This window comes from Ambystoma mexicanum, chromosome 2q (genome assembly GCF_040938575.1).
Source record: "Ambystoma mexicanum isolate Mex_15411 chromosome 2q, UKY_AmexF1_1, whole genome shotgun sequence".
NCBI classification, from domain to species: domain Eukaryota; kingdom Metazoa; phylum Chordata; class Amphibia; order Caudata; family Ambystomatidae; genus Ambystoma; species Ambystoma mexicanum.
This window is the reverse complement of record NC_090924.1, coordinates 653,046,261-653,065,827: the sequence shown is the minus strand read 5'-3', so window position 1 is coordinate 653,065,827 and position 19,567 is coordinate 653,046,261. Positions and strand designations below refer to the sequence as shown.

General features: G+C 42.3%; 1 protein-coding gene and 1 long non-coding RNA gene across 3 annotated transcripts in view; one reads left to right on the top strand and one right to left on the bottom strand.

Moving 5' to 3' along the window:
- Positions 1-6,011, top strand: part of LOC138569000 (uncharacterized) — a 242,472-nt gene extending 236,461 nt beyond the window's left edge. The window contains exons 2-6 of the long non-coding RNA XR_011303047.1: positions 2,636-2,668; positions 2,753-2,800; positions 5,086-5,209; positions 5,305-5,433; positions 5,559-6,011. This is a non-coding gene — a long non-coding RNA (uncharacterized lncRNA). The remainder of the gene's footprint in view (positions 1-2,635; positions 2,669-2,752; positions 2,801-5,085; positions 5,210-5,304; positions 5,434-5,558) is intronic.
- The window catches only part of TEKT5 (tektin 5), a 1,542,713-nt gene that overhangs the window by 485,959 nt on the left and 1,037,187 nt on the right, over positions 1-19,567 (bottom strand). The window lies entirely within an intron of this gene.

The window sequence follows — 19,567 nt, the reverse complement described above, 5'->3', positions numbered from 1 at the left end:
TATTGTGTGAACCTGGAGCACAGACAGAAGTCTGACTAGCGTGTGATATTCTGCCTCCTGGTCCATTCAGAGTTTCAAAGGACACAATTAACACGTAGGTGTCCCAGAAATCCATTGTGGCTTCCTTTTGGGGTAGGCCACGCCTGTTGTCAGCACCCAAATGTCCCTTGAGCCATGGCAGAAAACCTGTTTGGGCTGATTTCCCGCCAATACATTTATTTCTTTATTTCTTTTTATTTTGTTCTGAATCAAAAGCAAGCCTTTTGAAATAAAACATCCCATATATTTTTCCCAGCAAAGCCCCCTTTACATTGCTAGGCAAGGACAGGGCCTTATTCAACATTACACTTTTAAAACAGGTATTTTTCTTATTTGCAAAAGCACATTTTAACACGTGGTGAAGTCTGCTGGGATATCCCTTTCAAAACGTTTTCTCTTCCATCTGAATTACCAATGTTGTTTTGCAGCTCAAGTCAGTTTCTCTTATACAGCAGTCTGTTCAAGACACAGGCCCACTGAAATTGACATATGCCCATAGAGCTAGGGTTTCTTTTGAAGCATTGATTTTTGACATTTTGTAGCCCAAAAGTCAAGCATTTTTCCGTGCAGCTGGAAGTAAAGTTTCTGTGGATTTCCCAGATCTGGTCTGACACAACCTGTCATTCAGGGATAATGCTCTCTTCTGCTGGAGCACAATCTGAGTATAGATGGGTAGCGCAGGATCTCACTGATAAAAGTAGTGTGATGTTGGACAGATGAAGAGTGTCAGGGCAGCATCCTTTTCAATGTAAAATATTACCTTTTTAATGGGAACTTTTTAGCCATCAACAGAGCAGCGCTGCTTTTCAATTTGCTTCTTTGGTGCACAAAAGAACACAAACTGGCAGCCTTCCTAGGTGTGCTCCCTGTTCCAACTTGCTCAATAGGTGCTTGGCAAGACAGTGCAGCCATCATTTTGTAGCTGCAAAATTCTGTTTTGATGCGAAAATGCTGCTCAAAGGAGCCAGTGCAGCAATTTTGCTGTTAACTGCTGAAGTGCAGTTTGGTAATAGATGGGAATTCTGCTATGTGGGTCAATGTAAGTCCAAAGGCATGCGTCACAGAAACAGTTCAAAGTCTTTCTCCAACACAAATGCAGGCCCCACCCAAAAAAATGGCTTTTCTTCTCTCTAACCTACACCTTAATTCTTCCTTTATAGGACAATGATTCTTGGTTTAACTAAAATATATTTATCCAAATTCATTCCTACTTCCTTTCTGCTGAAATATGCCACATCGCCTTGGTTTCATTGAGTTTACTGGTTCTTGTCACGATGATTTTTCCACTGCAACATGTTGAAAATTCGTCCCAGCTAGGTGCGAAGACATAATACTACTTTGTTTTACATCATGGGGCTATGAAATCAGAGTTGCGCCCTGCATGTTTTTTAAAATGGTTTTCTTATTTTCTTGCAGTTTAATCCTTCTTAAGCGAAGCTATTCTCTAGGTTCTGGCTTTTAGTAATGATACACACTGATTTCGACCATATTTTAGAATATGTGCATTTTAAGCAGTTAATTCCCCCAGCATAGCACAGTACATTTTAGTATATTAATTTTGTTAATACCAGAGATGCATTTCCTGTTATCATTTTGTATTTACAACACAGAGTGCCCTCATCAGTAAAATGTCACACTTCATCCTGACCACCCTCTCTCGCTCTCTGGTGGAGAGGAGACTGGGATGCAAAATACTATGTTTAGGGGTAAACGAGTGGAGCACAGCAGTGTTCTTTGTCTGAGACACACATCTCATCATGGTAAGACATCCCATTAGGTTAAAGTGCCTGCTGCACCGTTCTCTGTTTCACCTACATGTAAGAGGTTGGAGTTATAGTGGCAAGACTGAATTAGCCTAATGTTCGGAGACAGCCACCAGAATATGTACAGTTGATTAATTGTGTTGTGTTTGAACAATTTAGAAAAGAAACTACAGCTAGTTACAACAAAAGTCACCAAGACAAAGGATGTGTAACGCTTACCTGCCACCCCTGCGGACGCGTCTGGATCCCTTTGCAGGTTCCCCACCACTCAGCACCCCAATCCTGGCAGTGTGATAAGAACATTCTGCCGTGTTTGGGGAATTAGGGGTTGGATGTGGTTCAGGTGCAGTGTGTCCCTGGTGTTCCCCCTGGGTGACGGATGCTGCTCTTCTCGCTAGGAGGATAAGGCTTAATCACTCTGATGCACTGTTTTCTCCCACCTCCCGCTGCCTCCCGTCTGTGTGCCAATGGATGGAGGCTATACTTACCACTGAATGTGGTTGCCGCTGCACTACGTAGCACCTGTTGCCAGTCTCTTCATTGGCGGTTGCGCGCTCAGTCCTGCTGCGGCTGCTAGGGTGCCTGGTATGCTTGGATAGCTCCTGTATGTCCTTAATGTCTCTGTTCTTTCTGTGTCTTTCCTTCTCTTCTGTGGAATGTCTCTGTTTCTTCTGTGTCTGTGTCTGCCTTTTTGTGGTCTTGCGCTGCTCTCCTTTCCCTTGCGCTTTCAGTTAGCTCTTTTTGTGTAGCTCCTAGCCTTACACAATGCATGCTGCGCCAGGGCCATTCTGGCAGGCAAGACTAACCTTTTCTTCTTTTGTTCTTTCTTCCAGATCGAATGTCGGATGGGGTTGACAATTAACTCGGTAAGTATTGTCTAGAGGTGTCAAAATCAGGTCCAGTAAGTTTGAGCATACCTGACCTGTGGTTTCTTCTCTCCTTGCACGTAGACTGGAAGCGGCAAGGGAGGCTTCAATCCAGAACATGTTAAGGACTCGGTAAGCGTTAGCTGCTAAACAGAAGTAACATGAAGTAGGGTGTGCTCTGTAGGGTGTGGCTTATTTAGCCTTGGACCAGCCATGCCCAATGTAGCTGGAGCGCATGTGGCTGCTGTTGGGAATGGGGCTTTTTGCGGCCATGTTGGGGGTGAAGTGGCACCAGTTTGAAAGTGGCGCCTGCGCCAGTTCGCCCGCATTGCACCTTGGTGTGAAGTGGCACCAGTTTGAAAGTGGTGCTTGTGCCAGCATTGCACATTGGCAGTCCAGCCTGCTGTTCCCATAAATACCATGGGCTCTACAGGTGACTGTAGGGGTCTTAACCAGGGCTTTGGGTCCCTTTGGACCGTGAGCATGACAGCACCCCCCCTAAAACACCTCCTAAGAGGTCCCTACGGTGGAATGGCTTCTCGGGATGGTCCCAGCGGAAACGTGTTACTAGGCATGGTGCATGTACATTGGATGCTGGCTCCCAGGTCCTACCCACAATTCCATATCCCTTCCAGTCTATCAAATAGTACAGTGTGTGCCATACAAGCTTTGAGTCTAGTATGGCACGCACTTCATTCTCTGGGTCATCGCTCTCAGTTTGGAGCAGAGGTGGTTTTGTCACAGCACTGCGGGTCCCTGGATACACAGGTTTTAACAATGAAACGTGGAACACTGGGTGTATGTGCAAGGACGGTGGTAATGCTAGTTTCAGTGCTACTGGCCTAATCAGTCTGCTGACAGTGTAGGGGCCTATGTGTCTAGGGTGGAATTTCTTTAGGCCCTTACTTTGTAGGTTTTGTGTCGCTAACCACACCTTATCGGTAACTTGATACCCTGGGGCTTCTTCCCTTTTCCCGACCACAAATGCTTTGTACGGATCCATAGCCTTTTGCAGATGCTTGGTGGCCTCAGTTAGCGTGTGTTGGATAGTGTCATGTAAGGTAGAGACGGCTGGCATCTAAAGGGCTTCTGGGAGGTCCTATATTGATGTCCACGAGTGCCTACAGTGTAAGGTAAAATGGTGTAACCCGGTGGAACTATGCAAGGTGTTGTCATATGCATACTCAGCGATCCATAGAAGATCAGCACAATTGTAGTCGGACTGTGTGAGCATGCAGCAGAGGTACTGTTCTACCATTTGGTGTGCTGGAGGCACAGGGAGTGGGTGAAGAAGCCCTTGCGTTTATCTCTTCTGCGTTTTTTGCTGCGCACATATGTCGCAGGTTCTGATGTATTGTGTAACATTTTCCCGCCATGTTGGCCACTAGTAATCTTGTCTGACTTTTGCTAGGGTTTTGGTAATACCCGGGTGGCCCTCCATCAAGGAATCGTGGTAGTTCTTCATTATCTGTAGTTGTATGGGCGTTAGGAAAATACAATCTGTTACCATGGTAGGGGAGACCACCTCTGCTTTCATTTTGTGGATCTTGCACTACCCATGCCTGTAGGTCTTTTGGTGTAAACGAGCCCTTGATCTTCTCCTGTAAGTCCTCCAGGTTGTTTGGCACCCCCAATAGTTTATGTTCTGGGACGATGGACACAGGTTCAGGAGCTGCGTAGGCGGAATCCTCCCCAATGCTTCCTATTCTCTACAACACATCTACTTTTCCGTTGCGTACTCCAGGTCGATAGGTCACCACGTAATTGTACTCAGCAAAAACAGGGCCCACCTTAGCTGGCAAGCAGATTGGGCCTTTTTCAGTTCTCAGGTACTGCAGGTTTCGATGGTCTGTGATTACCGTAAAAGGATATCAGACCCCTAGGAGGTATTGTGAAGAAACAGTCTTCCGATGTCCGCGCTTGTGAATCTCCGGAATGCAATGTGGAAATCCCGAGTTGTAAATTTCATCTTTGGGCACAAGATGGGTGTGTTATAAATATATTTTGAGAAAAATAAATTAAGTACGGCCCCATAGCCGGCTACAACGCCGGCTACAAATCACTCCGTTTCTCATTTATCCACCCAACATGGCGGACACAACACTAGCACCTCTCCAGTCAATCCAGCATGCAAACACGTGCTTACGTCAACATTAAATGCCCGTAAAACATACTAACAACTCAGGATTTCCACATTGCATTCCGGAGATTCACAAGTGCGGACATCGGAAGACTGTTTCTTCGCTGGACAACACGCGAGATTGAGGTAAAACCTTGATGCGTGGGCCATAAATAATGACTCGAAACAATACAGGCTGATGGCGCGAGTCCTTCACGTTTACATTATAACGGATAGGGCAGACGCCAGATGTTTTCTAAAAATATAACTGAAATTCTGCCTTCTCGTTTTTAAACAGAGGCAAAAGACAGACAAGACGGAAACTGTCTAAATCCAAAGGCTGTCTATGGGGGACTATCCAGCTCCACCACTACCCAAATAATGGCGCGGTAACACTTCAAATACTGCAAAGACCCATGCAGGTCAGTACGCGACCAACTCCTAACTTGTGAAAGTAAATTCAACTCTTTATAAATGATTTATAGCAATATGTGACACGGACCCTATCTCACAACAGGTTCCGCGCACTCAATTGAAGAGGCTCTGAGTATGAATTAACCTGAATACAAAAGCAGATCACCATAAAGGAAGTAACCTCCTGGTTTAAACTACAACGCTCTAGTTTAACCACATTAAGATTAAAAAGGTCAGTTGAAAGTACTCCTGTAGAAAATAAAAACCTCTACAAGGTATGAGAATTGCCAAAAAGTTTTTAAAGTGTTTGAAATGATTGACTAAAACAGGTCTATGAATTTCGTTTTACCTCCTTAGTTTTCAACTATACTCTGACACATTGGGGATCTTGAACTTATTGTCAACTTATTAAAACAACGTACCGTCCTGAAGAGGGCTATAATGCAAACAGCGGAACACCACGGAAGGTGTTGACGACATTTGTTCAGCCGAAACATATGAAGACATCCCACAGACACCTAAGCAACGTTGTCTTTTTCCTTAAATGAACTTTCAGCTTTTGCTGTACATTGACAGTTTCCCCTGCCATAATAGCATTTGGTAATAATTCTGCTGTCATTGTGATAAATTATGAATGTCATTTACTAACACAAGCCAATTTTGGCACAAGAATGCAATAATTGTTGGACTGTTTTTTCTTTAAACTGATGTTTTAATTATTTTTGAATGTTTGTGATGCCTTGCGGAAAGCACACATTACACCATTTTGTATTGAATTGTATGTCGATTAAAATGTGTTTTTAAAAATGATTACTTGTTTGGCACAACTACTTGGATAGATGAACTAGATAATCTATCTAATTGTCTTTTTTCATTGACCACTCCTAAAGGGTAATCAAGCAGTTTTTGTTGTTTGTTCCGCTGAGATAGTACAGCCCCCATGGCAACATTGGAGGTGTCAGTTTCCACTATATATGGGAGGTCTGGTTTTGGAAGCTGAAGAATCGGGCCATAGTGAAACGTTGTTTCAGAGTGCAAAACGCACGCTTAGCAGCTGGAGTCCAGGAGAAGATCTTGTTCTTGCGGAGTAAGGCAGTGATAGGATGCATGTTTGAAAAATCGGGTATGAATCGTCAGTAAAAGTTAGCAAATACAATGAAGCTCTGGACTGCTTTTAAGGAGGTTGGAGACGGCCACTGGAGAATAGCCTCACCCTTGCGGTTATCCATGCAATCCCCCTGTGGTGTCAGAATAAATCCCAGGAACTCTACTTTGGTGACATGAAAGGTGCATTTCTCTAGTTCTGCGTACGGCCTGTGTTGCCGTAACTTTTCTAAGACGGCTCCCACATGTCTACATGGTCTGTGGGTGAGGTGGAATAGATCAAGATGTCGTCTATGTAAACTATGGGACAGACATCCAAGAGTTCCCATAACACGTTGTTCATGAAGTACTGGAAAGCCGCTGGAGCATTGCAGAGGCCAAAGGGCATAACTGTATATTCGTACAACCCATACTTGGTGCAGAAGGCAGCCTTCCATTCATCCCTGCTTTTCACGCGTGCCAAGCGGTATGCCCCTCGTAAGCCCAGTTTCGTGTAGATGTTAGCATCTTTTACTTGATCCAAGTGCACGGGTATCAAGGGCAGAGAGTATCTGTGTTTCACTGTAACCCGGTTTATAGCCCTGTAATCTATACATGTGTGCCGGTCCCCCTCCTTCTTTGGGATGAGGAAGAGGGGTAAGGCTGCAGGGGACTTGGACGGTCGTATGAATCTGTTAGCCAGGTATTGATCTAGATATGTTCGGAGGTGTTTGTTTTCTTACTTAGTTAGGGTGTAGGTGCGGCTGCAGGGTAGCTGTGCACCCCGGCACTAGGTCGATTCGACAGTCGTAAGGTCTGTGCAGTGGCACAGTGTTTGCTTGTTCTTTTTGGAATACGTCCTGGCAATCTTCATATTCAGGGTGTAATGTCCCCACCAGGCCCAGAACGTGGTCATGTCCATTGCCTGGTTCTGTGAGGGGTAGTTGGGCATGGGTTGTTGGTTTGTAATAACATGTGCTGACACAGTTTCTCGAGAAGGTCAGTGTTTGGGCCCACCAGTCGATGCTTGGATTGTGGGACTCCAATCAGGGGATCCATAAAATGACCTGGAACTGCGGGCGTAGATGAGGTCGAACACGATATGCTCCCGATGGCCATCCTGGCAGAGTAGAACAATCTCCTCTGTACACTGGATTACTGGCCCAGATAATAGCGGCGTGCCATCAACAGCTAATACGTTCCCCGTTGTGGTTTTCTGTCATAACGGGATTCCAGTACTCCAGGCCATTGTGTAATCCATGTAATTGCCCACAGCCCCACAATCCACAGAGGCTTCGAGAGCGTGCATCAGCTGTGGTTGTTGGGGACTGATGAGCACTACAGGTGTAGCAAGATGCGAGACCGCTGATTCCCTGTGTTTGCTCGATAAGTGGGCATCCATGCTTATGAAGTTATGAGAGCATGAACCACTTTTCCACAGGCAACTTGACTGGGTGATTGTATATCGTTATTAGAACTTGTAAACCTCAGCAGAATAAGACCTGAATATGAACTCATCTCCTGAAATTTTTGAATAAGGTTAGCTTTGTTTTATGTGTTGTGATGACATTTTTACTGTGAAGTATATATGTTTTATGGCTCTTAATTTCCTCTGAAAATGAATGGATTTGGTTGGATAATTGTGTCACTTGTAAGAGGCTAGAGTTCCAGTTGCAAGACTTAATTAGTCTCATCAAACTCTGAGGGTCAGACGCTTCTCCAGGCAGAGAGTGGGGGGTAGATCTCTCTCCTCTGCAGGTGCCTCCCTCTGGAATGGCCTCCCTGACCCTCTCAAACTTGAGCCAGACCACCTGAAGTTCCAGAAGCAGCTCAATACCTCATTTTTCTATTCTGCTTTCACTTTCTCTCTCTCCCCTGCTGACCTACCTGTCTGCGGCGCCAACTGGTTGCTTGGCTACCCTCAGAGTAAACTGGGTACCAGGTTCCTCCGTGATCAGTCTCCCCTGCACTGGCTCCGGGCCTACCACATACTTAGGTGCTGTAACCGTTTTCCCACAGTCCCCTGCCTCTTTGCACTTACCCAGAGCTTTGCTGCCCTGGCTGCACTTACTCAGAGCAATGCTGCCCTGATTGCACTTCACCCCTTCCCGCTCCCTGCCACTTCCCGCTCCTCCCTTCCCCCCTGCACTTTACGTCGTCGCACTTGCACGATCTGAATGACACAAGGCCTAGTAAGATCGTTTGTCTTGTCATCCCTCTGTCTTCCCTCCCTTGTCTTGTCGCTCCTCCAAGCACTTGTGTACAGGCACGTTATAAATGACATATTATAATTTTGCACGACTTCATTATTCCCATCAATTGGAGATCGATTGACTGGGCACACTTTTTTTTTTAATATTAATAAAAAACTTTTAGGAAAGAGGTTGGTTTATGTCAAGCACTAAACTAATGAAGAATTAATGCAACATAATCAGTGCTCTCTACAGACATCCTACCTATTTATGCTGTGTGTTCTGCGGTAGGTACTTTGCAAGGGCAAATAATAGCAGGAGTTTGGGGTTCAGCGATACTATTGTTTGAAGCTGATTGGTTGAGGGAATAAAGAGGATTGTCTGATTGTGTTCAGCAATCATAAACATATACAATGTGTGAATATTTTTCTGTCTGCATGCACCCCCAGATACCCACAAATAGGAATGACTGCCTGTTTGGAAACCCCTTGCTGGTGTGTTTTCACACCATAGCAATTTCAATGTTTACATCTGCCTTATGCAAATAACCTATTTTCTTTCCTCTGTATTATTCTCCTTCTGTCATGCCTATATTCTCATTGTTACTTATTCACCATGCTAAGCCTGGCAATTCTCTGCTAAGACACATGTTGAAAACAACTGTGCTTTTACCGCCACACTGACATTTGGCTCTGCTCTCGGTAGTATGGAATCTTGATGTTTTGTGCTAATTGGGCATAATGGACAAGATGTGCTAACTGGGCAAAATGGAGCCCTACACTGCTATGCTAACTTGACATAATGCAATCTGGCACTGGTGTAATAGGGTGCATAATGGTTTCTGTCCTCATTGTGCTAAAAGAGGATAATTGGCAGTGCCAATCTAATTAAATGTTAGTCAATCCAGCAGCACTATGCCAACTGGATATATATTTGACAATGATGTGACTACCTGTGCATTAAATATCAAAGGTGCAAGCACATAGGGTTATGATGGTAATTTAAAGCAATGAGCTATTGACAACAAACATGAAATAAATTCAAAAGAAATAACAGCACACTCTGGAGGAAGAACAATAGCCCAAGACCATTTTAACATCATTCAAGCTATCTCCACTTTCATTGACACATTGTTATTTAAATTCTCCAGCATTGTTCTAACTGGTGTTGGTGGAGATGATTAAACCTAGAAATGTTGTGAGAACCTGGGTATGTGATGCCCATGCTTGGCCCAAGCCCATAGATCAGACAAAACAATTGACTTTGCCATTGCATATTATTTTTTATACAAATTATCAATTTATTTGCCATCCAAATATTTGTTCAAGATATTCATTTCTCATACCTGCTTTTCACAACACTGGCCACTTTTTGAAATTCCTCATAAAGGGTTTTTCATAAATTTGTTTTAAGAAAATGTGTCAATTTTGAGGTTATATTATTTTGAAAATTGGGATACTACAAATGAGCCAACCTCACGATCCTGGAGCTCCTCCACAAATGTAGTCTTATTTGATTCTGTAAAATAGTTTCTTAATGACAAGCACTCAATATTTGTTACTCTCTGTATGGCAGGTGATGCAGGCCACAACTTCTAACCATTCTGCTTTGCAAATGTAGGAAAGGTAGCAGTATGTTACCTTTCTGAGCACTACTCACCGCCACACTCCCTGGCAAGTGTGAATTCATATAATAAAGCTTAAAATCTGCTAGAATCGTGATTACTCTTATGTACATGAAGGAGATTCTTATTACCCCCAAATTATCCTCAGCACACAAATGTAGACCTTAACCTCCTACAATAACAATAATTAGCATTGGCATGGGGATACTGCCAATCAACATCCTGGGACACTGTGCTTCAATATACATAAAAATGGTAAAAATGCTAAACTAACAGACAGATAAAATAGTACTGTCGTTAAAAAAAACAATCTTTGTAAGACTACTAGGTCAAAATGAAACCAAAAAATTTACCAGAAAGATACTGACTTTAGGAAACGAATTACTCTAAAACGTCTCAAGCTTCCTTTAGGCTTCAAGATATAAAGACAATCTTGTTCAACTGAGAGATTAACCAGGGCACAGTGGTAAATGAGCCATGTGTAGTTGGAATCTAATTAATGACTCCTCTGAAAGGCAATACTGCAGTGCCCATACAATTGTTACTCCTGGGGCATACAGAAGATGGAGAAAGGCAAACCTGCATTGCTTTAACTCTCAGCTTCTGAGAACCGGAATGGGTGTCCTCACTCTAACCACTTTAAAAATGGGGTAAAATAACAATACATGCATTGAAGATTCAATCTCCTGTAGGTAAAAGGGGTGGCGTCCTCAGATTAAAATCATGTAAGTCATAGTTATTGATCCTTCATCCATCTGCATATCTATTAGTTCTTCCACATACCCTAGACATTACTGAAAATGGAAGCATTAAAGTTATCTCACTAACGTTTTCTCCCCTTTTTATATTGGATTGCAATTCTTCACCAGGTATATGCCCCATACCTGGCCACTGCTTGTGCTTTGGTGCTTTGGCCTTGTATGCTTGGAACATATTATCCACTGTTAGAACTCATAGAATAAAGTTTTGAAAAACCAAAAATGGATTGCATCAAAAATATGGTACAGCCTATTTTGCTACATAAACGTTACCCTATAGGTTCAGAGTAAAACATTAAAAGATAAATAAAACTCCTTGGCAACTATTTTGGCATAAAAGGTTATATTATATATTGGAACGCCACCTGTCATTAGTCTGGAAGACTTGGTTATGTTTACTTTCAAATCCCTTTCTATTGTAAATGACGAATATCCATTAAAGCGTGTTTGCAGTGTCTTGGCAATTCTCGCAATTTAAACCCATCTCATCTCCAAATGTCAAGAGGGGAATTCTGTGTTTTCCAATGTGTGAAACATCAAGAGAAGTTACTGAAAACCAAGAGAGGTTTTTATCTCAAACTCCCTGAAGTGTATTTGAGTACACGATCAACAAGAAGGGGCAGGGACGCAGCCCAGTGTGACCTCCCTCTACACTGAACTATTACCCATACACCTCCCTATAGTAAGTACTATAGTAAGTACCACACAACTGTCTTGATATCTGTGTCGACTGCAATAAGTAGTTAATAGCACGGATGTATACCAATGCATGCAGTGTCCCCCAAAGTTTATTACAGTTATTGTGTCAAAGGCAATGGATAGGTCCATAAACACTAATTAGATCAGACTGTCCTTCAAAATAACATATTTGGAAACCAGAAGATTCAAAGCCCGTTTGATAGTACTCAAATCTTCCACGAGGTAAACTCAGTGTTAGCCAGTACGGCACTCTCAACTAGCCACTCTTGGAAGTTTTCTATAAAAGACATTAAATTAACATGGACTTTCAAGTGGTGTTTGTAATAAATTGGGATTAAAATTTGATATTTCAGCATTGGAGGATTACATTAGAGATTGTATAAACTGTATACACATTTAATAGCTGAGCCCATAGGTTGGTGTTACATTTAAACAAATCAATTGATATTGCTGCTGGGCCTTGGTTTCTGCAAACACAATGCAGAAAGATAGTACAAAATAAGGAGGGGAATACAAAAACCCACCAGATGAATATTGTAATAGATTCCATTTGGTGGTCCAACCATTGAAGGGCTGAATGAGTGGATGAAAAATGGTCATCTCAATGTTTACAAGCAACATTTGTTTCTATCTGGTGGCTTCGGTTCGGATGTATCTCTTGTTTACAAAATATACAGTAAGTCAATGCTTTGGCAGCTAAAGTCAAATCCTTCAAAGCCTGCAAAGCTAATTCATATCTTCCAATCCTATAACCCAATCCTTTCGCTTCTAGGCTAAAAGCTTGCGATTTTTAATATTTATCTCAAAACAAGCGATGGGGCCATTTTAGCTTGTCTTCCAATTGTGCACATGTGGTGATAGAAATTATACCAACCTTCTTAATTAGCGCCTCAAAACTGTCAACTAGGATTGGTCTACGGGAGCCCTGCAAGTTGGTCAGCCCTGTGTAAGCCTCTTTTGCAATGGTTATCTGAGCATTCTCCGGATTGAAGTAGTGCCTGGTATTTGTTTACCTGTTACAGACTAAACATTTGTCCCTAATTTCCCTGCCAGTACTCACTCAAGCTCAAATGTTAGCAAAACACCAGAGAGTAGCGGTCATTATACAAATGAACCACCACCTTTATTTATTTAAGAGTAGATGAATAATGTACAGTAAGAAACAATCTATTATCCAGCAGTCTCCGTTTCTCTTTTAAGGTTTCCTGACTTTGGGTGTTCAAGTGGGCACAACCATGAACCACTCTAAATCCACTATCCAGAAGAAAGTGGTTAAAGTCCATATCAGGATGGATATCTGAAGTATTAACATTTGGGATATGCCACACCAGGCCCTCATCACCTTAGCACATTGCTCAAGGATCTCATTCCTTAGGTTTAAGTTGAAGGCACCTCCTAAAATCCCCATTGGAGTGCTTGCCATATTATAGGACAATAATGTGACTTAAGTGTTTTAAAGTATAGTCAAGGGCGACAGAGGATTAACTTTGTCTGTTGCATTGTACAAAGTAAATAATTTGGAACCTGCTCTTGCAAATCAAACATAAAATGCAAACCTCTGCTGAGTGAGTCGAAAGGGAACTGTAATCACAAGGAGATCAAGGGAACAGTTACAGACCTGTGTAATTCAGTTGTTTGTTTTCTGTTTTGGGTTTGGTTGAGAATAAGGCTCCCCTGAGGAAACATGAGAAAAAATGTCTCTACGCAATATTTTGTTTGGGAGTGGAGTTCAGTGTCCATGGACAGGGTCATCTACTACCCTGTTTAGTGTAAACAGTTATTTGTACTTTATTGAAGTTGGCAACTTTCCTAGGCACTTCCTTTTTACTTTTGCCATGGCTCCTCACATACAGCCAGAGTGTCCAAATGTTGTGTTGGTAGTCTTGTCTACCACTGATTGTGGACCAGTTTGCATGCCACACTGCGCGAGACACAAAGTAGTCTCTGAAGGTAGTCATGATGGGCACCATCCTAAAATATCTTCCGCTTTGCTCAGGTCAAGTATTCTTGTCCATGAGGGCACAAGCAGGTGCAAATCCAAGAAGAAACTGTCTTTCAGATGGTTGGCTCCTTTGGTCACGTGTGCTTGCCTACCTGGGCGTACCAACATACCATCGGCCCCTTATCCTTGAGTTTGCTAACCCTTGCTCCTAGGCAGCCTGCCAAGCATGGTGGTGAATGCTTTAGGGACCACGGTGTCTGTAGAGGGAGGTCTGCCAATGGATAAATCCTTGCTGACCTCCTTTCTTAAACCCTGGGCCACTACAAGCTCCACAGAGATAGTATCACTCCACAGGACCAGCTTCTATCCAGGGGTTCTCGGTTTCCTAATCTTAAATCCAATTCTTCTTCTGGGTGTCACTCTCCTTCCACTTTCTCTCCATCAGGTGGCCTTGTTTTACTGTCCCCTAGTTTTGGCATTTACAGCATTTCCTTTCTTCCAGCACACCTTCTTGCAATCCTTTCTACCTAGCTGGCAGAGACTGGGTCTTCCCCAACGTTTCTTTAGTTTGATCACAACTTCCCCCCTCTCTCTGCGCTTCCTCAACCGTCCTAACATTGACCACTGCTTTCTTTTTGGGGTGGCTCTTGTCACATTCTCTTGAACGTTCCCCACTTTATCTCCTCCTCCTGCTCATCATCTCCCCTCTCTTTTAGGTCCTTCTCTTTCTCTCTATTTTTTCTTTCCCTCCTCCTCATCCCCCATGTCTTCTATTCTCCTCCACTGAGCCTCCTCAGTGCTCTGCCTTTTTGTGCCCCAATCTCTCCCTTCTCCCTGTTATGCAACTGTCTCACTCTTTTTCTCTTTTCCAATGATGTATTCTTCTTTCTAACAACCTCCTCTGCTAACATATTCCTCACACTTTTCACTTTCCAGGGCTTTCATTTTTGCCTCATAATTCTTTTTCTTATCTCTGTCCTCTTGTTTTCCACCTCTCCTTTCTAGTGTTTTTCGTATTCTTTTCTTCCTTCTGATGGAATTCATCGTTATGCTGTTCCTTCTCTTCTGGCACAGAGCCATTTCCCTTTCCTCCTCTTTCTATTCTTTCAACCCACATTTCTCTGTTCCTCTTCTATGCTTCCCTTTGTTTGTTTCTCCGAACAGGGTTTGGGAATTCCTTTTCCTCGGGGCCATACCTGTCCAGCCCTTCCCCTTTCTCCAGACCCCTCTCCTGCCTCTTATTCTCCTTCTCTTGTCAATCTCTGTTACTTATTCCTCTGTACCTTCCTTCTTCTTCCAGGTACTGGCATATTTTGGTCTCCTCTCTTCTTCACCCTTGCTCCTCCCTTTTATACTCCCTCCTAGCTTCATGTTTCTGTGTAAATACTCAGATTAAGCTTACCTATCTTCTACTGCTGCTTATGGCCTTAGATTGGTCCTGTTGCTTCCGTTCTGCCCCTTCCTCAAACACAGGGGCTGGCAAGTGTGGGTCTCCAGCAGGCTCCATGGTTACAAAAACAATGCCAGCTACTTTGATGTCAAGCAGCACCATCATGGCAGCCACCCTCAAGCCAGGGCTACGCCCTGAAGCATCTCCTTGTACATGACACCCTTTTCCTTAACTATCTGTAGCTGTGTCCCGGACCAGAAACGATTCGTCATGGCAGTTCACACCACATCTGCCAGTAGCCTCGGGCATAATACACTCAAAATGCTCTCTCTCTTGTCTCTGCACAGTGACTCCTCCAAAAAGGATTTTTCATAACCCTGCCATGTCTAAGACAACACTCTCAGACTCTGATTCCGAACATCCCATCATCTGTCAGGGAGTAATTCTGCGCCCCCAAGCTGCTGCAAAAAGTTGTGTGTTGTATAAATGGTTAAATGCTTTTCCCCATTACATAAAACTGAAATGATTGATATAAAAGATAGGAGGTCCACTCCAAATTCTTGCATACCCACAGTTTGCACATGTTACCTATTCCAGGATTGAAACACCTTGCTGAAGTGACCTGATGTGCATATGATCAAGGAGAATTCTACTATACATAACAGTGGATGCTTTTTTTTCTTTTTGGCGAGCAATGACATTAAGAACTTTGTGAAGGACTAGTGGCATGTATATAAAGAACATAATGGTAGCTAAAAATTATATTGTTTTGTTTTTCTAAGTCTGTGACAAAGTTCTCCTGCACAAAATGGACCAATAGAAAAGTGCTCTTTGTGTCAGAGAAGCAAGCAGGGAGTAAGTGTGGGGGAAGCAATGGCATGATAGGGTAGTCAAATTATCAAAGTGCTTTGGATGATAGTCGTTTTTACGTCTGAGGTCGAGAGCTTTAGCCCTCAGCCAGACCATTTCAGTACACATTTGAAGGACGATGGGTGCCAATCAGCTGCTCCATGACAAGTGCATCATGGTGAAAACTTGGTTATAGTGTCTGCTATTTTGCAGAGGTCAACGGAACCCTGGACGCTGGGGAGAGATGTGTTGAATGATGCTTTTAAGAGCATGTTTTATTTCCAAACTGGTTGGTAAATTGATGGCATTGATAGAATTATACAAAGTTTCCAGCTGTCCTTAGCCCACGAAAGGCGCACAATCATCCTTTCTAACAAGGCTGAAGCATGCTGCAAAGGAAAAAGATAACTCTCAACATTATCACTGTTGAAACAACTCTGCTTTTTAGGCATAGGATTCCCTAGCTACAAAGAGAAATATATGTTAAAAGTTATTCAAGTCAGCAGCATATCCATCATCCATACAGACAGTCAGACTCATCCATCTACCCTTCTACCATCACTTTTACCTATGCAGGTTGCCAATGTAATTGTCTGTGTGTGTATGCAGAATTAAAACCAGCCATAGAACGAAATATAAAAATCATTTTGTAACGTAAATCATATATAGAAAAGCAGTTCTATCCCTGTTTTGGGGGTAGAAAGGAAGGTTTGACAGCAGGGGTTCACACTGCTTCTGTTACACTTAACAAATTGCATGACATGGTCATTAATCACTCTGTCATGCATTGAACATCCCTGTGTGCCTGTCCCATAGAGGACAATGGAAATGTGCTTGTTTTCTGCACATTTTAAAGCGCATCCCATCTGTGTATTTGGGATGTGCTTTAAAATGGAAAGAAACACTGATGTTGCCCATTTCCAAAACTGCTGAAAAAGGGCATTTGAAAGTAAGCTATGATGAGCCCTTTCATGGGCCATTTGTGGATAGGGCACAGCCCCTTCTGGTGCAAGTGAAGAGGATGCACAAGTAACACACCAATACAATTATGGAACATTTCTGGATGAGGCAGGACTTTGTCTGCGCAAGATGCCCTGATATCTTTCTGCAATTGGGTGGATTGAAAACCGACAGGTTGACCTACAGTAAACTATGTATCATCTATTGCAGAGCATGATTAGCTAAATCATCCTTGGAACTGAAGTTCTCCGAATATGTACAAGCCCATTTACAAGACAATAACTAAAAACCTTCTTTAAAAGTACATTGTTATGGATGTGTACAGATACATGGGCATGAAATTACCTCAATATTGTGAAATATTACAATACATCAGCTTAATACTGGTCTATAAAAATACTTTCCCTGCCTGGTTTAATATACTCCAGATGTTCCTTTCTCTTCCAACGGTAGATATCGCTCCATCAGAGTTCATATTGTATGAGTATTCAGTCCTGAGGAAGGCGTTACAATTGACGACACACTGAATCGTTCGACGTCAGCCATACCAGCAATGTGAAGCAATAAATGGTCTTTAGATCAAGTAATACAACGACTGCATTCGAAATGAAAAGTAATGATTGTGTTTTCTATATCATGTAATGTGTTTGACTAATTTATCGTTTAATAGTTTTTGATTAATTTAGTATGTTTTAAATTGTCTGTCATACTCGATGGTTGATCATTATTTGTCTATTATATTGACATTTGTGGCAGAATTATTTGTATATGTTGCCCCTTTTTTGGTTCCAAATTCAATACAGAAAAACAAGTCAATTAAGATGAAAAAATGAGGTGTTTAAAAATGACATAATAATTTGACATTTATTTTCCATAATAGCTATTCCTGCAGGGGCATCATTTGGTTATATTGTTCATTCTGTATGAGAAACATTTGAGTAGCATTCATGCCTTAATATTTGTCTACAGGATAACTGAAGCAGCTGCTTTAATCAGTCCTTGCATGTATGTTTCATGCTTGATGATAGCGCTTAAGTTCGATGCACACCTCACCCTCCAACTAAGCTACGCCTCCCAGTTGTGAAATGTAGAGATTGCATGTGAAGATCCATATGCAGGCTATGTGGGTGGTTGCTTAAGCATTACAATTAAGGTGATTATGATGAAGAGTTAGGACAAAAGAAAAGGATTAAGACAAAGGAGGAAGACTAGGTCGAAGGAGGGGGATTAGAACAAAGGAAAAAGAACAGAATAAAACACGAGTTGGAGAAAGGACTTTGAAAAGGAGAAGGACTAGGATGAAGCACTATGATGAAGGATGAGCACTAGGATAAAGGGCAATGGCTAAGAAGAGGGACTATGATGAAGGACTATGACCCAGCAGAAGGAATATATCAAAGAAGAAGGACTTTGATGAAGGAAAAAAACGAGGGCAAACCACTATGTTGAAGGAGAATGACACGAATATTGCCTAGAACAAGGAAAGAAGACTACAATGAAGAACCAGGACCAAGAAGAAGGACTCGGACAAAGGAATGAGATGAAGGAGAAGGATGATGAACAAGAAGGACTAGGATGAAGGACTATGATATAGGAGGTCTAGGAAAAAAACACTATGGTGAAAGAGAAGGACTTCTGTCAGAAGCACTATGATGAAGCAGAACGACTAGGACAAAGCACTATGTTGAGAAGGACTATGGCAAAAGTTTGTGATGAAGGACTATGATTAAGGAAAAGGGCTGTGATGGTGGTAAGGGCCCAGGACAATGGAGAAGGACTATGAAGAAGGTTTATGTCAAAGTAGAAGGCATATGACAAAGGGCTATGGCGAAGGGGAAGAGCTAGGATGAAGTAATACATTGAAAGAGAAGGATCATGATAAAGGAAAGGAATTAGCATGAAGGAGAAGGACTTGGAGAAAAGAGGAAGATGGGGAAGTACTAGGATGAAGAACTGTGACTATGAAGAAGTAAAAAGACTATAATGAAGGAAGACTTAGATGAAGTACTATAATGAAGTAGAACGACTGATGAAGGAGAAGGATTATGACAAAGTTATACTAAGATGAAGGACTATTATAAAGGAAAACAACTATGAGGAAGGTTTATGATGGAGGACTAGAACAAAAGACTATGATGAAGAAGAAGGACTATGAAAGGATTATGAGGAAGGACTATGATGAAGGAGGAGGGCTATGAAGTATTATGACAAGAACTATGAGGAAGGATTTTGAAAAATAACTATTATAAAGGACTATGATGAAAGAGACGGATTAGGATAAAGGGCAATAAGGAAGGAAAATGACTATAACAAATGAGAATGCCTATAACCAAGGAAAAGGACTATGATGAAGGAGAAAGGCTAGGACGAGAAGGACAATGACAAAGGACCATGACAAAAGACAATGACAAATGAGATGGACTACAAGGAAGTCCTATGATGAAGGAGAAGGATTGGATAAAAGACTAAAATGAAGGAGAAGAACTGTGACAAAGGAGAAGGACGATGATAAAGGCAACGGACTATGAATAAGGGGAAGGAGCAGAAAAAGAAGGACAATGATGAAGGCTAAGGACTAGGATGAAGGAGAAGCACTACAGCAAAGGAATATGAAGGAGGGCTATGATGAAGGAAAGGAACTGGGACAAATATCAATGAGGAAGGCAAAAGGCTAGGATGAAGGAGACAAAAATGTGATGAAGGCAAAGGACTGTGATAAAGGAGAAAGATCATGACAAAGAGAACGGCTATTACAAACCACTACAGGAAAGGACTATGCCGAACAGACTAGGATGGAGGAGAAGGACTACAATGGACTATGAAACATTATTGTGGAAAATTAGAAGAACTATGACTAATGAGAAGGTCT